Here is an 18,288-nt window from a genome sequence, read left to right as displayed (position 1 = left end):
TGTTTGTGGTATATATTTAAGTTTGTGGTACATTTTGAATTAAATTTTTATAAAACGAGCAAGTTATATTGAGGTTCATTTTTTATGTGTGTCTAATTGCTTTCATAACATTTGTTGAAAAGGCCATCATCTTTCCTCAAATCAGTTGCATAAGCACCTTTATCAAAAATAGGTTGGGTATAACTGCACTAGCCTATTTCTGGGTTCTCTCTTCTTTTTCAGTGATCCATGTGGCTGTCCCTTTCCCTGTAGCACCCAGACTTTATTACTATAACAATCCAAGAATAATGAGAGTGGCCATCCATGCTTCATTCTTGATCTTGAGAAGAGATTATTTAGTCTTTCATCAGTAAGTGTAATGTCAGTTGTCATTTTTTTATATGCCTCTTATCAAATTGAGGAATATCTCCTAATGCCTAGTTTTTTTTTTTTTTTTCTGTGAGTTTTAATCAAGAATGGGTGGAAGATTTTGTAAAATCCTTTTTCTGGTTTGATCAACATGATCATGTGATTTTTCTTCTTTAGCCTGCCTTACTTGATTACACTGATTACTTTTGAATATTGAACCAATGTTGTATCAGTGAAAAGAACCTTCTTGGTACCCCGTATACTACTTTCAATCTATTTATTTATCTATCTAGTATTGGTAATATTTGGTAAGGATTTTCATGTGTATGTTCCTGAATGGCTTTAATGTGTAGTTGGTTTTCCTGACATGGTAGTATTAGCTTTATAAGAATAATTGGGAGGTATTTCCTCTTCTCATATTTTTTTGGAAGACATTGTATTGAATTAATATTAATTCTTTAAGCATTGGTAGAATTCTCCACCAAAACCATTTAGGATTGGAGATTCATTTTTGGTAGCTTTTAACTTGCAAAATTCAATTTATTTAATAGTTATAGAGCTATTAAAATTATTTTGGGTGAATTGTGTTAATTTATGTTTTTTAAAGGATTGGTCTATTTCATCTAAGTTGCTAAAAGTTATTTGTAATGTTCCCTTATTATCCTATTAATGTATACAGAATCTTCAACATTCCCTGTTTGATTCTTAATATTGGTAATTTGTGCCTTATTTTCCTATTTTCAGTCTTGTTAATGGTTTGTCAATTATTTGGTCATATCAAAGAAGAATCTTTTTCTTTCATTGATTTTTATGTATTTTGTTTGTTTTTAGTTTCATTGGTTGCTGCTCTTATTTATATTACATCTTCCTCTGCTTGTTTTGAGTTCATTTTACTCTTTTTATCCCCTGGGTTCCCGAGGACAGAGCTTAGATTACCTATTTGACATTCTTTCTTTTTTCTACTATGCTCTGAGCACTCAGAATTTCTCTCAGTACTGCTTTAGCGGTGTTGAACAAATTTTAGTATGTTCTATTTTCTTCAATTAAAACTTCCACTTAAAAAAAATAAAAATAAAACTTCCTCTTTCCCTTTGGGTTATTTAGAAGTGTGTTGTTTCGTCTCCAAAGTATTCAAAGATTTTCCTGTTAGTGATTCTATTTTGCCAGAAAGCACAATCTGCATGATTTCAATAGTTTTAGATTTATTGATGTTTATTTTATATTCCAGGATATTATCTATCATATTTGTTGTCTATGAGTCCTTAAAAAGTCTGTGTTTTCTGCTGTTTTGGAGTGGAGTGTTGTTGGAGTGGAGTCTGTTGATGGAGTGGAGTCTGTTGATTGATGACATTTTTTAGTTTTTCTGTATCCTTATTTATTTTGTTCATTGGAACATTTTTATGATAGTTGTTTTAAAAATCAGATAATTTCACCATTTCTGTCATTTCAGTATTGACATTATTGAGATATTTTCATTCAGTTTGAGATCTTACTGGTTATTCAAATGACAAATGATTTTTAATCATTTTAATCATTATGAGGTATGGATTTTATTTAAATCTTGTTTTGTCTGATTTTTTTTTTTTTTTTTGTCCCTGCCCCAACTGGAGAGGTCGAGTCCTGCCTTATCATGGTACTGTAGAAATAGGAGTACAAATTCCCCCATTTAGCCGCTTCTAAAACCTGAAAGGGAGCTCTTTGTTACTGCTGGATGTGGCTGGGACTTTTAGTTCTCACTGGTCCTTTACTGATACCTCCCTAGTTGGGAGTGTTTATGGCGCTTTGTTACTACTCATTGTGGCCTCTAGTGACACCACGGAGCAGAGGGTGCTTCCTTACCTTTGGGCAGTGGTAAAGGTCTATCTGTTCTTGACTTCTGCCCAAACTACCCCATAAGTGGTGCTTCATTACTGTGTTCAGGGTGTATCTGGGTTCTCCACTTAATCCTTATAGAGAACGTGGAGTTGGAGAATCACTGTTACTGCCTAGAGAGGATGAAAGTCCAGATGTCCCACTTGGCCTCCTCTGATGCCTCGTTGTTGGCATTGGTGGGTGGGAGACATTGTGGTGCCTTGTTATAACCTAGTGAAGGTAGGTCTATAGGCTTTTCTTGGCTTTGTGGCAGGGATGTGGGTGAGGCTACAATGTTTTCTGCGTTGTTTGCCAGGGTTTTCATGAAAAGTTTTCTGAATTACTGTGCTGCCTCTTTTTCTAGAGCAAGCTTTAGTTGGACTATTTTTTTGTATGTACTTGTTGGTATTTTCAGGTTGTCAGCTTCCTATGTGCCAAGTCTGGGTTTTATAAACCCCCAAAAACCAACCAAACAAAACACAGGGAACTCATCACCACATTGTTCCTTGAATCTTGAAGTCTCTAGACTGTCTGCCTTATCCTCTCCACTCTTCTAGTCTTGTGTTTGTTTTGTGTATAACGTCCAGGATTTTTAGTTTTACTTAGCTAGAGAAAGAGAAAAAAGATACATATGTACCTTCATTCTTGATCAATATTTTTTTTACCTTGTTTTGAACAGGGGCAGTTCCAGATGCCATTATGACTTCAGAAAATATCAATTTGAATATGTATATTAATATATGTAGAATCAGGATAAAGGAGAGTGAATGTATTATTGCTGATTTTCACTATTAATGAAAATTAATAAAATTGTATGCTCCACTGATAAGAAATATGAATATATGAAGCCAGATTAGTATGAAATTTTATACTTAATAGATGCTTCCATATTACCATCCATAATTTAGCCAGACTAATTATTTGACAGATTAACTCTTTAGACCTTCTCTCTATGACAAATGAAAAGAAAACATATTCACTCTTTATTTATTTACAGTTTAATAATAATGAGCATGTTGGAGAGTTAGAAATTACTATGGTTTTCTTTTTTTAATATGAGAATATACATAACTTTCCTTATTCTTTCCCTTGTATTGGGTTTTGGTACTTTAGGATAGCAAGCCCAAGAAGAGTCAAATGTTGACAGGATATATCTTAGAACTTAACAATTTAGGATGGATTTATTAAAATGATGAACTTTTCAAATAATTTCTACATATTTGGGAGTTGTGTGTGATTTTTCTACACTTATTATGAATATTTATGTCCAGAAGTCCTGTTTTCAATATTAGGTTAAACCATATTGTTGTGATGTGAATCCATCCTCTGTGGGAAACAGGTCAGGAAATTATATCAGAACTCACTATTAGGCTGTCAGAGATCATTCTGAATGGCAGAAAGCATTGCATAGAAATAGAGAGCCAGGAGCTAACTTACCTGGTAAAAGGGGAATAATAGTTTAACAAAGGCTTCTTCTATCTGCCTCTGGTTGGGCCTAGTTAAAATCTGTAGTTTTGTAAACTCCTTAGTGAAAAAATGCTTCACAAATATAAGATACTTTGTCCCTTGCATGTAATTAAAAAAAAAAAAACCTGCCAAAAATATTCTTTCTACTACTCAGTGCGTGTTTATTACTTTGAACATTGGATAATCAGTTTTCTTCTTTTTTTATATTTAAGTTATACCACTCTTATTCCCAGAGAAGAATTTTACTTGCTTCAATCTTTTATTCTTCTCTTCTGGTAAAGAGCTAAGAATTACTTAAAGTAACATGATCTAAATGAGTATTTCTAACAGTTGTATTAATATACTTTTTATTTTGCTTAACTATTAGTAACTGGTTATTGATTAGCCAGTGTTTTTGCAGTTACATTAAGAGAAAGAGAGGAGGGAAGCCTGGGTGGCTTAGTGGTTGAGCATCTGCCTTTGGCTCAGAGCATGATCCCAGGATCCGGGATCGAGTCCCACATCAGGCTCCCTGTGAGGAGCCTGCCTCTCCCTCTGCCTGTGTCTCTGCCTCTCTCTCTCTCTCTGTGTCTCTTATGAATAAATGAACAAATATTTAAAAAAAAAGAGAGAGAGGAGAGGAGACAAATAAGAATATGAAATATGCTTTGTCTTTTCCAATAATATATTAAATGAAAGCATTCTATTTCTATGGGTTTTTTTCTGTTTTTTCTCGTTATGGAATTGATATTTGTCATATTATAAAAATGAATTTTCACTTAGTTTTTTGTAAAAGGTATAATTTGGTAAAATTTTAATTAATATTTGATAAAATTTTCCAATTTTTGTCATTAAATTAATGATAATGAAGTTTTTATATTTACATTAAAATCTTAGCTTAAATCCTCCAATTTTTTATGGAGATTCTCAGTAAATACAATACTTTATTAATCTATATCATAGCTTTCTATTTGTTCTAAAAATGAATGAAATGTGCAAACCAATATTTTAAGCTGGCTTCTAAATTATGTTGGAATGGAATATTTAAAATATTCTTATTTTATAGGTATTTTCTCCTTTTTGCTTTGACATTAGAAAATATTTTGTATATTTTATATATTTTTAATAGGAATAGTCTTGAATATAAAGACAAGAAACTGGAGCACCTGGGTGATGCAGTCTTTTAAGCATCTGGCTCTTGGTTTTGGTTCAGGTCTGATCTCAGGGTCCTGGGATTGAGCCCCACTTGGGCTTCCTGCTCTACATGGAGAGTGCTTAATGTTTCTTCCCATCTCCCTACTCATGAGTGTGCACTCTTTCTCAAGTAAATAAAGTCTTTAAAAAAAAAAGACACAAAACTTTAAAACTAGGCTGATTAAAATGTATTGCAGGATGCTATTTAAACTTATTGTTGTAATCATTTTCCAGTATATTCATTTATCAAAATATTATGTTGTATACTCTAATACAAAATTGTGTCAGTTATTCTCACTAAACCTGGAAAAAAATATTCATTAAAAGTCATATACTGGGATGCCTGGGTGGTTCAGAGGTTGAGTGTCTGCCTTCAACTCAGGTCCTAATCCTGGAGTCCCCAGATCGAGTTCTGCATCAGGCTCTCTGCATGGAGCCTGCTTCTCCCTCTGCCTGTGTCTCTGTCTCTCTTTCTCTGTATGTCTCTCATGAATAAATAAGTAAAGTCTTTAAAAAAAAAAAATCATATACCAAGAAATTCACAGTAATATTAGCTTGCTTTTCATTTATTGGTAATTCATTACTGAAAAATGTTACTTTAATTGAGTGCTTATTTCCTTGAGACTTTTTTTTTTTTATTTTAGGAGGATTTTGTTTTCATAATGAACTAAAGAGTTACTGAAGCAAAACAACATTTTTGTTCAATGTGTGGTGTATCCTAAACAATTTTTGCAGAACATTTAATAGTCATGGAAGCTCCAAATTTAGAAATTTATTACATGAAGGTCACAACAATGTTAAGGTTGTATCATCTAGCCCATCATGGTTTACCTGAGGTTGAAATGCTGTTTTTATAAATAAAATAATCTTCTAATAAATAACAGTAACACATAAATCTGAACACTGTTAGTCTATCTCATTTTCTTCTATACTTTGTCCCTATTTCCTTTTACCAATAACTTCTTACTCCTCTCCTTTTTCTCCTCTTTATTCTCATAAAATAGAAAAAAAAAAAAAAGCCAGCCACTTTATTTAAACTAAAGTGCCTTGTTTCTTTTTCAATGTAGCATATGTCTTTAGCTTTCCAGATAATCACTTAATAGTGATTTCAATCAATGGTATGACATTTCCCAAAGTAGAGAATCTAGATGAGGACATATTTGCCAGGTTCTGACACCAACACATCATTCTTGCTTTTGAGCTTTTTCCCATAAAACATTGTAGAATTTGGAGATAGTCTTGCCTTTTGAAGTTTGTGTCTTCCTTTCATTTGTTTCTTCTGTGGTTTAAACACTCATCAGAATTCATCAATGTCCATTGTTAAGACGTTTAGGTTATTACAGAATGTAATTTTGAGATTATACAAAAAAGCACAAGTTTTCAGTCATTTTCTCCATGTGCTTATTTTTAGAAAGGGTGAAAGTATGTGAAATAATATAACGTGTTATTTTGAGATTACTGTTAGTATTTATTTATTTATATTTTATTTTTTTAGTATATTTTTACAACCATCATAATGAAAGTTTGTATCTATGTTGGAGGAAGCATATGAGAGGAAATTAAAAAAAAATGAGTATATAAAAATGAGTAGAAAATTTCTACTATTAGAATATCTAATATCTACTATTTATCCACCATTTAGTTTACTCTAACTAAATAACCTTTAATGTCTTTTAAAAGACTACTGGGGAAAAAAAAAGACCACTGAACCTCCATTTTTTTACTCACAAGATTAAGGAGGAAGGACATCAGAAACTTAACCAGATTCCTCAAAATGATGTTATTTATTTATTTAAGATTTTATTTATTCATTCATGACAGACACCGAGAGAGGCAGAGACACAGGCAAAGGGAGAAGCAGCCTCCATGCAGAGAGACTGATGTGGGACTCAATCCTGGGACTCTAGGATCAGGCCCAGGGCTGAAGGCTGCGCTCAACCACTGAGCCACCCAGTTTCCCCAATTGATATTATTTAATTCAGTTCCAACTTGCGTTAAAGAAAAGAGGATGGTTAAATATTAAATTGGGTCAGAGGGTATGCTAATAATTTATAAAAAATACTTTTGCCTACATATTTGAATCCTAATATAAATGACTTAGAAAAGTAGTTACAAAGTATGGGCTGTGTGTGGATCTATACCGATGTGCTAACTGCTGGTTTTGTGTGTGACAGGGCAAGGGGAACTTTCTTGGGAAGCTTGTATACCAATTGCTGTTTGTTTTAATATCCAAACATCTGATCAGTGCACTTATTTTGCTGAGAAGGGTATATTTTATGGAAGAATTGGTTTATGATAGATTGCATTTAAAAATGTCTTTCAGCACAGATAGTCTGTAAAGCACTGCCTACTCCATGTGAGGCATATGGATTATGAACTTTGTTGAGGAAGATCATTTTGGGGGAAACTTTTTACTGCTGAAGCAATGGGTCAAAGGGGATCAGATTGGTCATAGGTTGATGGTAGTGCAGTGAAGGCTTTCAAATATGTTTATTATTACTATTTTCAAATGACAGACACATTTTAGGCAAGTGTTTCAGTTAGCAGTGGAGTTTGTTCCAAATTGCGTAAAGATAGGATTTTTATTTCTCCTAAAATCAGTCATCTGGACACAGGGTATGGAGGCTGATATGGTTTCATAGGACTCAGCTTTTCTTTTGTCCTTATTGTGTGACCTTTATTCTCGTGCTTGCAAATGATCACGGGACTGCCAGTTACTATGTTCTGGTTGGAAAAGGAGATGGACAAGAAGCAAAAGACACCTTTCATCTAAGACTGCCATTCATTTTGGAGATTATCTAGGCATCACAGTCACATTTCATTTGATTAAATGATGCTTTGTATGCTTCCTATCTGAAATAGTGGAAGTGTAATTTCTTTTTTAAGATGAGAACAGGGCTTCTGCTAAAAGAAATAGAGTTATGTTAGTAAGGAGGAACTGGAGAATGGATATTGGGTAATCACACAGCAGCCTCTGCCGTAGCAATTGTCTGATATTCTGTTATTGAGCATATTTCAAGCTCTGAACATCTGACCTGCTTTTGTCTTCAAAAACACAGCAAATTTCGATGAAATTTTGTTTGGAGTTGTCTGTGTGCATTATTTCTGAATCTTGAACATAGTCTAATCCTTATGGTCCTGCAGCACTTTATTCTTCTAAAAGTGTTCTTATGGACACTTTTTTTTTATTTTTGTGGTCTCGGTAAGTGCTTTATTCTTTGATAAAATTATACAGATTGAAAAAATCTGTGAAAGAAATACTGAATTAAAAGAGACCATCTGAGTGGAGAAACAGCATTCTGTTCAGAAAATTAATAAGGCCCAGTTTTTGTTTGGTTCATTTTCCAATAAAATGTTCTATTCATTCACATTAATATGTGTTAATGAAAGTAATATGGCTCAGTACTTAATTTATTAACTGTGGTGAATATTCATACTTTTAAGGGGAGTTTAGGCACAGATACTTAATTGGATATATAGGTAACAAAGTAAAATTTACTGGATCTGTAATATATAGGAGGCACAAAGTGTATTAATTTAATTCAGATATTACTACATTTTAGTGAGTATAAATAGAAATCCTAAGTCATACATTTCAAAAGTTTCTTTGATTTAAGATGTGGTATTATGGTTTTCCTTGGTTTTATAGTTCTCAGAATTCATTGCTTAGATAATTATTGTGTTAAGAATGTACATACAATTCATTTATGATACATCCTGGTAGATTTTTAGAATCATTATGACTATGTTAATTTTTTCATTCTTGAAGAAGTAAGATATATGTAAATATTTTAAACAATACATATTTTTTTGTTTTTACATCTCTAATGTTTGATATGTTTGATAAGACTTCACATTTAAAAATTGTAAGGCTGGGGGACCTGGGTGGCTTAGAGGTTTAGCGCAGCCTTAAGCCCAGGATGTGATCCTGGAGACCCTGGATCGAGTCCCATGTCAGGCTCCCTGCATGGAGCCTGCTTCTTCCTCTGCCTGTGTCTGTGCCTCTCTCTCTTGTGTCTCTCAGGAATAAATAAAATCTTTAAAAAAATTGTAAGGCCCACATTTCTATTCTCTATTTCTTTCTGCCATGATATCTTTTACATTGGGGAATTTCAGTATGTGAATGTGCATTAGATTTACTAGCTAGTAATCTTAAAACATTTTGGCCTCCTTAAATACACATTGGTTAGTGTTTCTTCACAGATATTTTTATCATTGCGAATCCTAGAATAATAATAAAATATCCCACTGGACAAAAGTTTAGAGATTATTTCAAAGTCTCATTTTTATAGGTAAAGAAACAAAAGCGTAAAGGAATTTAGAGTCATATATGAGGTCAAAAAAGCCACATAATTGGTAAGGTGAATTAGAACTTCATTCTTCAGGGATATCTGGGTGGCTCAGTGGTTGAGTGTGTCTGCCTTCTGCTCAGAACATGATCTCATGGTTCTGGGATTGAGTCCCACATTGGGCTCCCTCAAGGAGCCTACTTCTCCCTCTGCCTATGTGTCTGCCTCTCTCTCTCTCTCTCTCTAGGTGTCTCTTATGAATAAATAAATACAATTAAAAACAAAAGAACTTTATTCTTTAAATCTCGTTTTTATCGTCTGTGCCAAAGAAATTTTGCACAGCAGATATGAAATCCTACTGTAGCGGCCCTTGGGTTGCTCAGTGGTTGCGCATCTGCCTTCTGCTCAGGTCTTGATTCTGGTGTCCTGGGATCAGGTTCCACATTAGGCTCCCTGCAGGGAGCCTTCTCCTCTGCCTATGTCTCTGTCTCTCTGTGAGTCTCTCATGAATAAATAAATAAAATCTTTAAAAAAGTAAATCCCACTCTAGTTATTTTAAAATGCTATTAGAAGACCTATATTTAAGTTTTAGCTTTGTCTCTTAAGATCTACATAACGTGGGGCACAATACTTTCCTGTTACCAGTTTTCCGTAAAACTGGCAAATGCCATCTCACTAACAAATTAACACAATTGCTGTGAAGATAAAATGAAATGCATGTGAAAAACTCTAGAGGTCTAATAATAGTATCAACAAGAAGAATCATTTATATTTCTATGGCACTCTATTATTGCTCTAGTGCCTTATTCATTTGACCTGCTTATTTTTTCCTACAGAAAAAGCATGCAGAGAAATCATGAAAATATTTCCATATACTGTGATGCTGAATACAAGTAGGAAAATTTACCTTATGATTTCAGCATGCTTTAAATTTATGAATGAATTAAATTTTTTTGTTTTGTTTTGTTTTTGAATTAATTAATTTTTAAAAAAGATTTTATTTATTTATTCATAGAGACACAGAGAGAGAGGGAAAGAGAGAGAGAGAGAGAGAGAGAGACAGAGAGGCAGAGACACAGGCAGAGGGAGAAGCAGGCTCCATGCAAGGGATCTGATGTGGAACTCCATCCTGGGTCTCCAGGATCACACCCCGGGCTGCAGGCGGTGCTAAACCGCTGTGCCACTGGGGCTCCCTGAATTTATTAATTTAAAAAATTGTTTAAAATTAGTTTATATAAGTATTAGTAAACTCCTCTGATGCTAGATAGTTCCATAGGTATGATTGATACTCATGAGTCAGAACCTTGATGGTAGTGACTTCAGTATCTATTTTCCAGAAAACAAAAATATGATTTGCTGGTGAGATAAGTAAATATATCTTGTATATTTGTGACTAAATATTCACAATTTTATAATTAGATATGAATTTTTTTAATCATCATTACTTAGTTCCATCATCCTTCTTGGTCTTGAAAATATTTATTTATCCTTCAGGGTCCCAGGGAGGTACTACCACTTTGAGAATCTTTTCCTGCCTTATCTTTTAATTTGTATAACTTTTAAAAAATGTTAATTCCAGTATGGCTAACATACAGTGTCAACATACAATGTTGTCTTAGTTCCAGGTGTAGAATATAGTGATCCAACAGCACCATATATTACTCCCTGCTTATCAAGTTAAATGTACTCTTAACACCCTTCACCTGTTTCATACGTCCCTTAATTTATATAACTTTGATAACTTGTACAAGGATATACTAGAAAATTTATTCCAACAATGGCAAATGTAGTGAATTATTGCTTTATATATTCATGTGTTTCCATACTGGAAAGGAAACAACCATCAGATGTGTGTGTGTGTGTGTGTGTGTGTGTGTGTTGGGGGGTGGGGAGTCTTCACTTTCATTTAATGTAACCATTAGATTCTTAGAATTTAAATGGACCTATAACCCTATCATGCAAGTATTCACTTCAGTATCTCTAAAAATATAACCAACTAGAATATCTTTAAAATGTCTTCCTTAAAACATTTTTAGATACTTGGCTTTTTCTAAATAAGAAGTGGTTGTTTTGATTTCTCATCATGTATTTTCAGCTAAGATTGTGACGAACATATGTCATTACTGTTTTTATCAATATATACTGACATTCACAAACATGTTTATACATAAAAGCAGAGAAGACAAAATGGAAATATTATGGAGCTTCTTATTTTATATTTGGTTATGTTATATACTAAGGTTTCCAAGATATTTTCTGTAAACATGAAGAAAAGAAGTAAAAAATTAGTCTAAATTATTTGTATATAGCATATGCAAATAAATATTTGATGCTAATATAAATGCTTTAGAATTTCTAATTCATTGATATTGTAAAGTTTAATAAAGTATGGTGGGGATATCACATTGTCTTATTAATAGCAATCTGTCAACATAGTTTTCACCTGTGTAAATTTTTTGGTTTATGATTTTATTTTTATTAATATATTTAGAAATTTATATATTCTTATGAATTATGCTTATAAGAATACATATATACATTATATATATACACACACACTTAAGAATAGATAGAGATTATGAGTTGGTATCTTCTTTTGGTAGAAAAATGTAGTTAAGCAGGTAACAGGAAAATAACAATTTTCAGAAATTTTAGGAAAACTACAGATTGAACAAATTAATTTTTAGCTTTGCTTAATATTTATGAAGAGGTATTTCTGAGGGGACTACATTTTATTAGTTTTGACATTTACTTTTAGTGTGAAGAGTTAAGACTTTTTAAAATTGAGAACTGGTTGGAGTTTTGAGGTGAAATCAACTGTAGCCTGCCTGAGTTCATTGCTCCCTAGTTTTTAAAATTTTACTTATCTGGCTTACATGGTATTTCTGTAGAGTTGAGGATTCTAGGATATGGATGGATGTAGGAGTTAAGAGGCAACTACCCCAATAAAACAACCTGAAAAGGAATGATCATTTCAGTTAAAAATTGTTAAAATTCTGATGGCTAGAGAGAGAAGATATGGAGATGAGACTCGGGGAATTGCATGAGTAAAGTGGGAAGTCATGAACTTTCATGATATTTCAGGGAATGGTATCCAGTGTGGAGAAGATTAGTGAGAGATGATCTGGAATATAGATTGAGGTTGAATTTTGGGAGTTCTTCAATGCTATAGTAACATGAAGTCATCTGAGACTTGATAAAAGCATAGGGAGAGACCATTCCAAATAGGCCTGCCTGGCAGTAGTGTGGAAGTTATGAGGGCCAAATAAGTTCACAAGAACTTTCAACTGTGGAATGATATAAATAAAAGGAGGGGGATAGTGTTAAGGGGTGTTTTAGAATTGGTTTAAAATAATTCATATTAGGAGAGGGTAAGAATGTAGAAGACGGAGGTCTCCGACATTGTAACAGGATTTGTAATATAGCTGACTGGAATACCAGTGATGCAATTTTAATAGATTAAAATCACAGGGAATATAATAAAAGTTTGAGTTACTACGAAAGGGTAATTGATGGCAGGATGTTTAAATTTTGTGAAACTTGCTAAAAATCTTGGTTGTGATTGTTCATGATATAGTTGGAAAGGCATTGTTTTGGAACTTAGAAACAAGAGATAAGAGTTAGCCACCTGGGTGGCTCAGTGGTTGAGCATCTGTCTTTGGCTCAGGTTGTGTTCCTGGGGTCATTAGACCACTCCTTCATCGATCTCAAGTATCCACAGAGAGCCTGTTTCTTTTGCCTATGTCTCTGGTTCTCTCTCCATGTCTCTCATGAATAAATAAAATCTTAAAAAAAAAAAAAAGAGTTGGCCATAATGTATATATAGCAGCCATAAGCAAAAAAAGGATTCTAGAGTAAGAACATGTTTAAAAACAGGACTTTGGTGAACATTTCCATTTAAAGAAGTAATAGAGGATGAGGTGTCAGTTAAGGAAGATGAGAAAGATTAATATTAAATAGGGACTAGAAGGGGACACAGAAGGGGAGGGCAATGTAATAGAAGATACTACTGAAGAGAATTTTAAGAAAAGCAGCAGAGGTACCTGGGTGGCTCAGTTAGGCAGCCAACTCTTAATTGTGACTTGGGTCAAGATCTCGGTGTCCTGGGATCAAGCCTTGCATCAGGCTCTGCCCTGAGCAAGGAGTCTGCTTCATTATTATCCCTGTCCTTCTACCCCATCCTCTGAATTTGCTCTCAAATAAATACATAAATCTTCAAGAACAAAAAGGAAAAACAACAATGCCAAAGGTTATAGAAGTTAGGTATGAAAAGGCAGTGCTTTATGAACATATGGTTCCTATTTACATATTGAGAGGTAGTAATATACACCACCCTGGGTAAGAGTTTATTTGAAAGCATAGGAAATAAGGGAATTGGACCTTGATAATTTTAAACTGAGATTTAGCAAAAGAAATTGTGTTGCCCATGATTCTAGAAAATAACAATGTAAAGAGTCACATCTTTATGTAAAGAAATAGGGTCTTGGTCTTTATTTTCCATTGTGTCATGTTGTCTGTCTTAAAAAAGGAAGTATGGGTAGAAAGCAAGCTTCAAAGTGAAAAGTGAAGAAGAATGAAGCTTACGTTAAGTAAACTGGTGGAGAGAGAAGGTACTGCGGATTGTAATATTAATGATTATGTGGGTTCATGTATCATAGATCTTGTAATATATTCCCACGTAATTTTACAATGAATGTAATTAAAATGATTTTTTCCTCACCAAGCTGTTTAAAGGTTGGGAAAAATGATTTTGGAGTTTGGTCAGCTTATTCCTTTTATTTTTGAACATAAGAGTTAGCTCTGTACATTCTCATGTACGTGTTTGTAAAAGGCCAATAAATGGTGGAAAAGAGTTGCTATTTTGTAGGCAGTATGGTTTAAGACATTAAGGCAATAGTTTTGCCTCAGTATTGGATATTCAGAGACTCAAGTTATCATAAATTACAGTTCAGAAATATGAATTGGAAGTAGTCATTTTAATTAGGAAGATACACTTGGAAATGAAGTATTTTTTTAGGGTAATTTCCTTGGTGAGGGTTTTACTGATCACTTGAATTTATTTACCACACAGACGTCACAATAAAATAGGTATTTATGGGGTAGTTTTTAATTAGAAATAATGGCTTGTAGAGTTGAAGTGATGAATCATTTTATCCATATATTGGCTTAAGTGGCTTTAGTGAAAGATGATCCCATCGACAGCTTTGGAGTATCCTAACTGAATGCTTTGTCTTGTGAAACACAACAAAATCTGTCTAACATTTCAGTTTATATTCAAAAGCTCAACGTCAGCAGTGAAATACAAAGATAATCAAAATATTAACCTATCTCTGGAAACAAACAGGTAATTTTGCCTTTCATCCTATCTGAAGCACTTTATAAATTAATAGAAAAATAAGTTATATGGCTACATATTTCTAAATGTAAATGGGATTGGAAGGGAATCAACCAACCTTTTCAAATTTATGAGCATGAATGCAATAGTCTCATTGATGAGATGGCTTCACAGGTATGAAGGATATGTCATTCAGAAGGACACATTGATTTGGGTTAGTTCTTTTCTGTTTGTTTGCATTTAATTATGTCCTAAAAGGATTGGTATAGAGAATAAAATATACATGAACTAGCACTTCTGATTTATAAAAGTATACCAATGACATTTCAATTTAGAGTACAACCTCTGTGGGGAGAATAAGACTGTGTACATGCAACTTGCATTAACAATATTGAATTCAAATGAAAATTTATTCCTATTTCTCATTCTTTTAGCCAAGTTATTTGATTCCTACTGAAATGTGCATTTTAACATTGCTTGTACTTAAAACCCACAATCAATAAAACTGAGATATGCAAATAAATACAACTTCAGAAATTTATATACTTAATTTCATTCTTCGTTCATTCCTTGTAAAGGTGATATTTCTCAATGTCCCTTAGATAATTCAGAATTAAGAAACTGGATCTAACACTAACTCCCTATGCATATTAAGATTTTTTTCTTGTGAATGCGCCCCTTATCTGATATATTGATAACAGAATATTTTTCACTGAGTATTTTTATATTAAGGATAGCAGAGGTTTAGTGACAACATTAAAACCCGGAGCCCAGGAAAGCCTTCAAGTGCTTATTAAAATAATAATGAGTCTTAAACAGTTGTTTCATCCTCAGTGTCTTTCATGTTTAAATAATCATTGATTGCTAATATCCATTCATCCATTCTCCTTCTGTAAATCTTGGCCTTTTCCCAAAAGTTTGAGATGTCAGTGTAAGGTAAATTGGCCCTCTAGTTTTCAATAACTTGTCATTGTAATCATTATTATCACTTGTTACCAAAGAAAAGAAGTGGATTGTGATGCATTTGATGCAATTGATAGATTTTCTATCAATTTCGTTTTAAACAGTCTGTCTTTGTGAAGAATCAGAGGTAAATTGTATGGACCGTGAAATAGGATCTTTAAGGTGCTTTAAACAATCCCTCTATAAGACCGATAGATGTGAGGGCCATCTGGCATCAGCATCTGTCCCCCTGCCCCACATTGGCTGCTCTCAGGGATAGTAGGCTTCCCTTCCTTTGCAGGGGAAGTGGTTGTCTCTTCAGAGGCCAAGCACACCACAGAAGACAGTCTCTTGAGATAGAGGACAACTCTTTTTCATGAGTGCTCAGTCTTGGGTGACTGGACCTGTTTGCTACTACTTGTGTTAAGTTTCATTGACCTTAAATTTTTGTGTGTTGCACAGAGAGCAAACCTAAATATCAACAAAATGAACTGGAATATGAAAGATTTCTGTTGTAAAATCATTATATCAGAAATGATTGGAATGAAACGAAAGCAAGAAAATCTAAAAAGACAGATTAATATTAAAACTCCCTTAGGCTGGAAGGCATTTGAAGTCATAATATTGATGTCAGTAATACCTTATAATATACTTGTCCACTAGAGTCTTATAATATTTTAGAAACAACTTAAGCCCTTAATAAAATATAATAATAGCAATAATACTTCCTGTCTAAGTGGCTATGGATAAGTTAATAATTTTTTCTGCTTTAGTTTCTTTGTAAGTAAAATGTAGATAATAGTAGCTACTTCATAGTTTTGTTATGGTGATTGAGTTAATATGTTCAATGTTCAGAAGGGTTCTAGCATAGAGTAAGTCAAATATTTGCTATTATTTTTTAATCATTAATAATAGCAAAGTGAACCTATGGGGCTTTCTTGTAGGCTTTTGCAGTCACTTGCTTTGTTTGACATACGTAAACCAATTGATTTTTCCCCTGAAGAATTAGTGCAAGACTAAGATCTTGATATTGGATTATTTCAAGATATAATTGAAATTGTGCCGCCATATTTATGATTCTGTGAATGTCATACATTTTTATTTGTCATGATTCTAAAGGTAAAAGCATTGACTCTTTTAAGTCAAGTCATTATGTCAGATTAACGTGGTTGTGACTGTTTTGGCATGATACATTTCTTCTATGCTAATCTATATTTATTGAATTTCATATCTATATATGTTGTCCATCATTCTAATAAGAGTATCAGACAGCCTTTAAATTTAAAAGGCAGGAGAAACCTGATAAGTAGTAAGTGCATTGGACTCTCCTAATCCTAAATTAGTCTTGCAAGTGTCTCATTAATTATAATGCTTTTCTTATTTATACTTAGTGTTTTGGATGTTTCTGGTGCTTCACTTAGGGATAATGTTACTAATTTCTTAAAGTTCAGCCTAAGGATACACTACAAACCAATAGTCCTTGTAGGTGCTATTTTAACATTTATAAATAGTAGTTTTCCAGAAAACTGTGTAGAACAGAGAAATGAAATAATTGTTTTTCTGCATTCTAATAACTCCTATATTTCATCTATACTATTTATATCTTGTATGTTCAGTGTATCATGTGTATTTTGTATCATTATGTTCTGGGCTCATTATTTACAAAGACTGCATCACATGTATTGTTCCCTTTCCAATTGTCAGCCCACAGTTAGACCACTTATCACTTAGGAGGAATTTAATAAAAGTTTGTTAAATATATTAATACCTACACATTGTAGAAGATATTTAGGTACTGTATTAGGTGGTGAAATGTTTACAAAGGCATGAATTTTGATAATTCGTAGTTTCATGATTGTGAATATTTTTTTTAATTACTCAGGCCACCTCTTAACCCCTATATTGCAAAGTATGATGGGTAATTTCCAGGCTCATCTTCCTTAAGTCTCAGTAGTAGTCAAAGTATTTACTGTCTCACTTTTTCCTGAATCATCCTCCTTTTTATCAATATGATAACCAGAGTGTATATCTCTTATATTTCCTTTTCAGTTGGAGGCAATGCCATGTGTTTTTCCTCTATTACCTGTTGGTAAATACTGAGTTCACACTTTTGGTTTTCTATTCTACCTGACCTCTTACATTCCTGTTCTGTAAATATTGACTTTATACCACTGACTCACAAATGCATGGATTTTTCTTCATAGCTCCAGACTCCTATTTTCAGCTGCCTACTTGACATCTCAACTTGGGTGTCTCATAGGCTTCTCAAAGTTAACATTTTAGGAAGATTTTTAAAAAACTCTCTGCCTTCCAAAATGGTTCTACTTACCAGTCTTTCCTGTATCATTAAATAAGACTTTTATCATGCCAAAAAGTTTTGAATTATTCTTGATATCTCTATCTTCCCCCAAAAGCTACTCCTTCATCAGCTCCTATATAATCAGAATCCTAAAATATGTCTCCATGAATCCAATGTCATTTTATTCCTAAATATCTATCATTGACTTAATACATGCCACCTAGTTTTCTGATTCAAACACCTTTCTGGAACATGAGCTTCTTAAGGTCATGATGATACATTTGAGTTCTTGTCATTTTTCAAGTGATAGATCAGTAAATGGCTCACAGTAGGTATGATATTTGTGGAATGAATATGTTGTTTGGAGCTTCCTGGAGGAGCCTGTTATATAATCACTGATAAATGATACCTTGATAATGATGTCTGCCACAGCCATGGTGGGAAGATTTGCTGGCAGATCCTGTGCTAATTGACCCTGATATTATTTGAGGTAAATTCAAATGACCTTTTTAATGAAATCTTTCTGGAACTTTGACACTGTAATAAATTTTGGTAAAATGAGTCGTGATTTAGATCAAAGTAGT

General features: G+C 33.3%; 1 protein-coding gene across 49 annotated transcripts in view; it reads left to right on the top strand.

Annotated features, from left to right (window-relative positions):
* ADGRL3 (adhesion G protein-coupled receptor L3) overlaps nt 1–18,288 on the top strand; it is an 808,546-nt gene that overhangs the window by 210,948 nt on the left and 579,310 nt on the right. For 2 of the 49 annotated variants that reach the window (XM_072748889.1, XM_026003546.2), the window contains exon 3: nt 223–349. The exons of the other annotated variants lie outside the window; for them this stretch is intronic. The gene's annotated coding sequence lies outside the window, so the exon portion shown is untranslated. The remainder of the gene's footprint in view (nt 1–222; nt 350–18,288) is intronic. 49 annotated transcript variants of the gene reach the window in all.

Source organism: Vulpes vulpes, chromosome 2 (assembly GCF_048418805.1).
Source record: "Vulpes vulpes isolate BD-2025 chromosome 2, VulVul3, whole genome shotgun sequence".
Lineage (NCBI taxonomy): Eukaryota > Metazoa > Chordata > Mammalia > Carnivora > Canidae > Vulpes > Vulpes vulpes.
The sequence above is the reverse complement of the archived record's forward strand: the minus strand, read 5'-3'. Positions and strand labels throughout refer to the sequence as shown.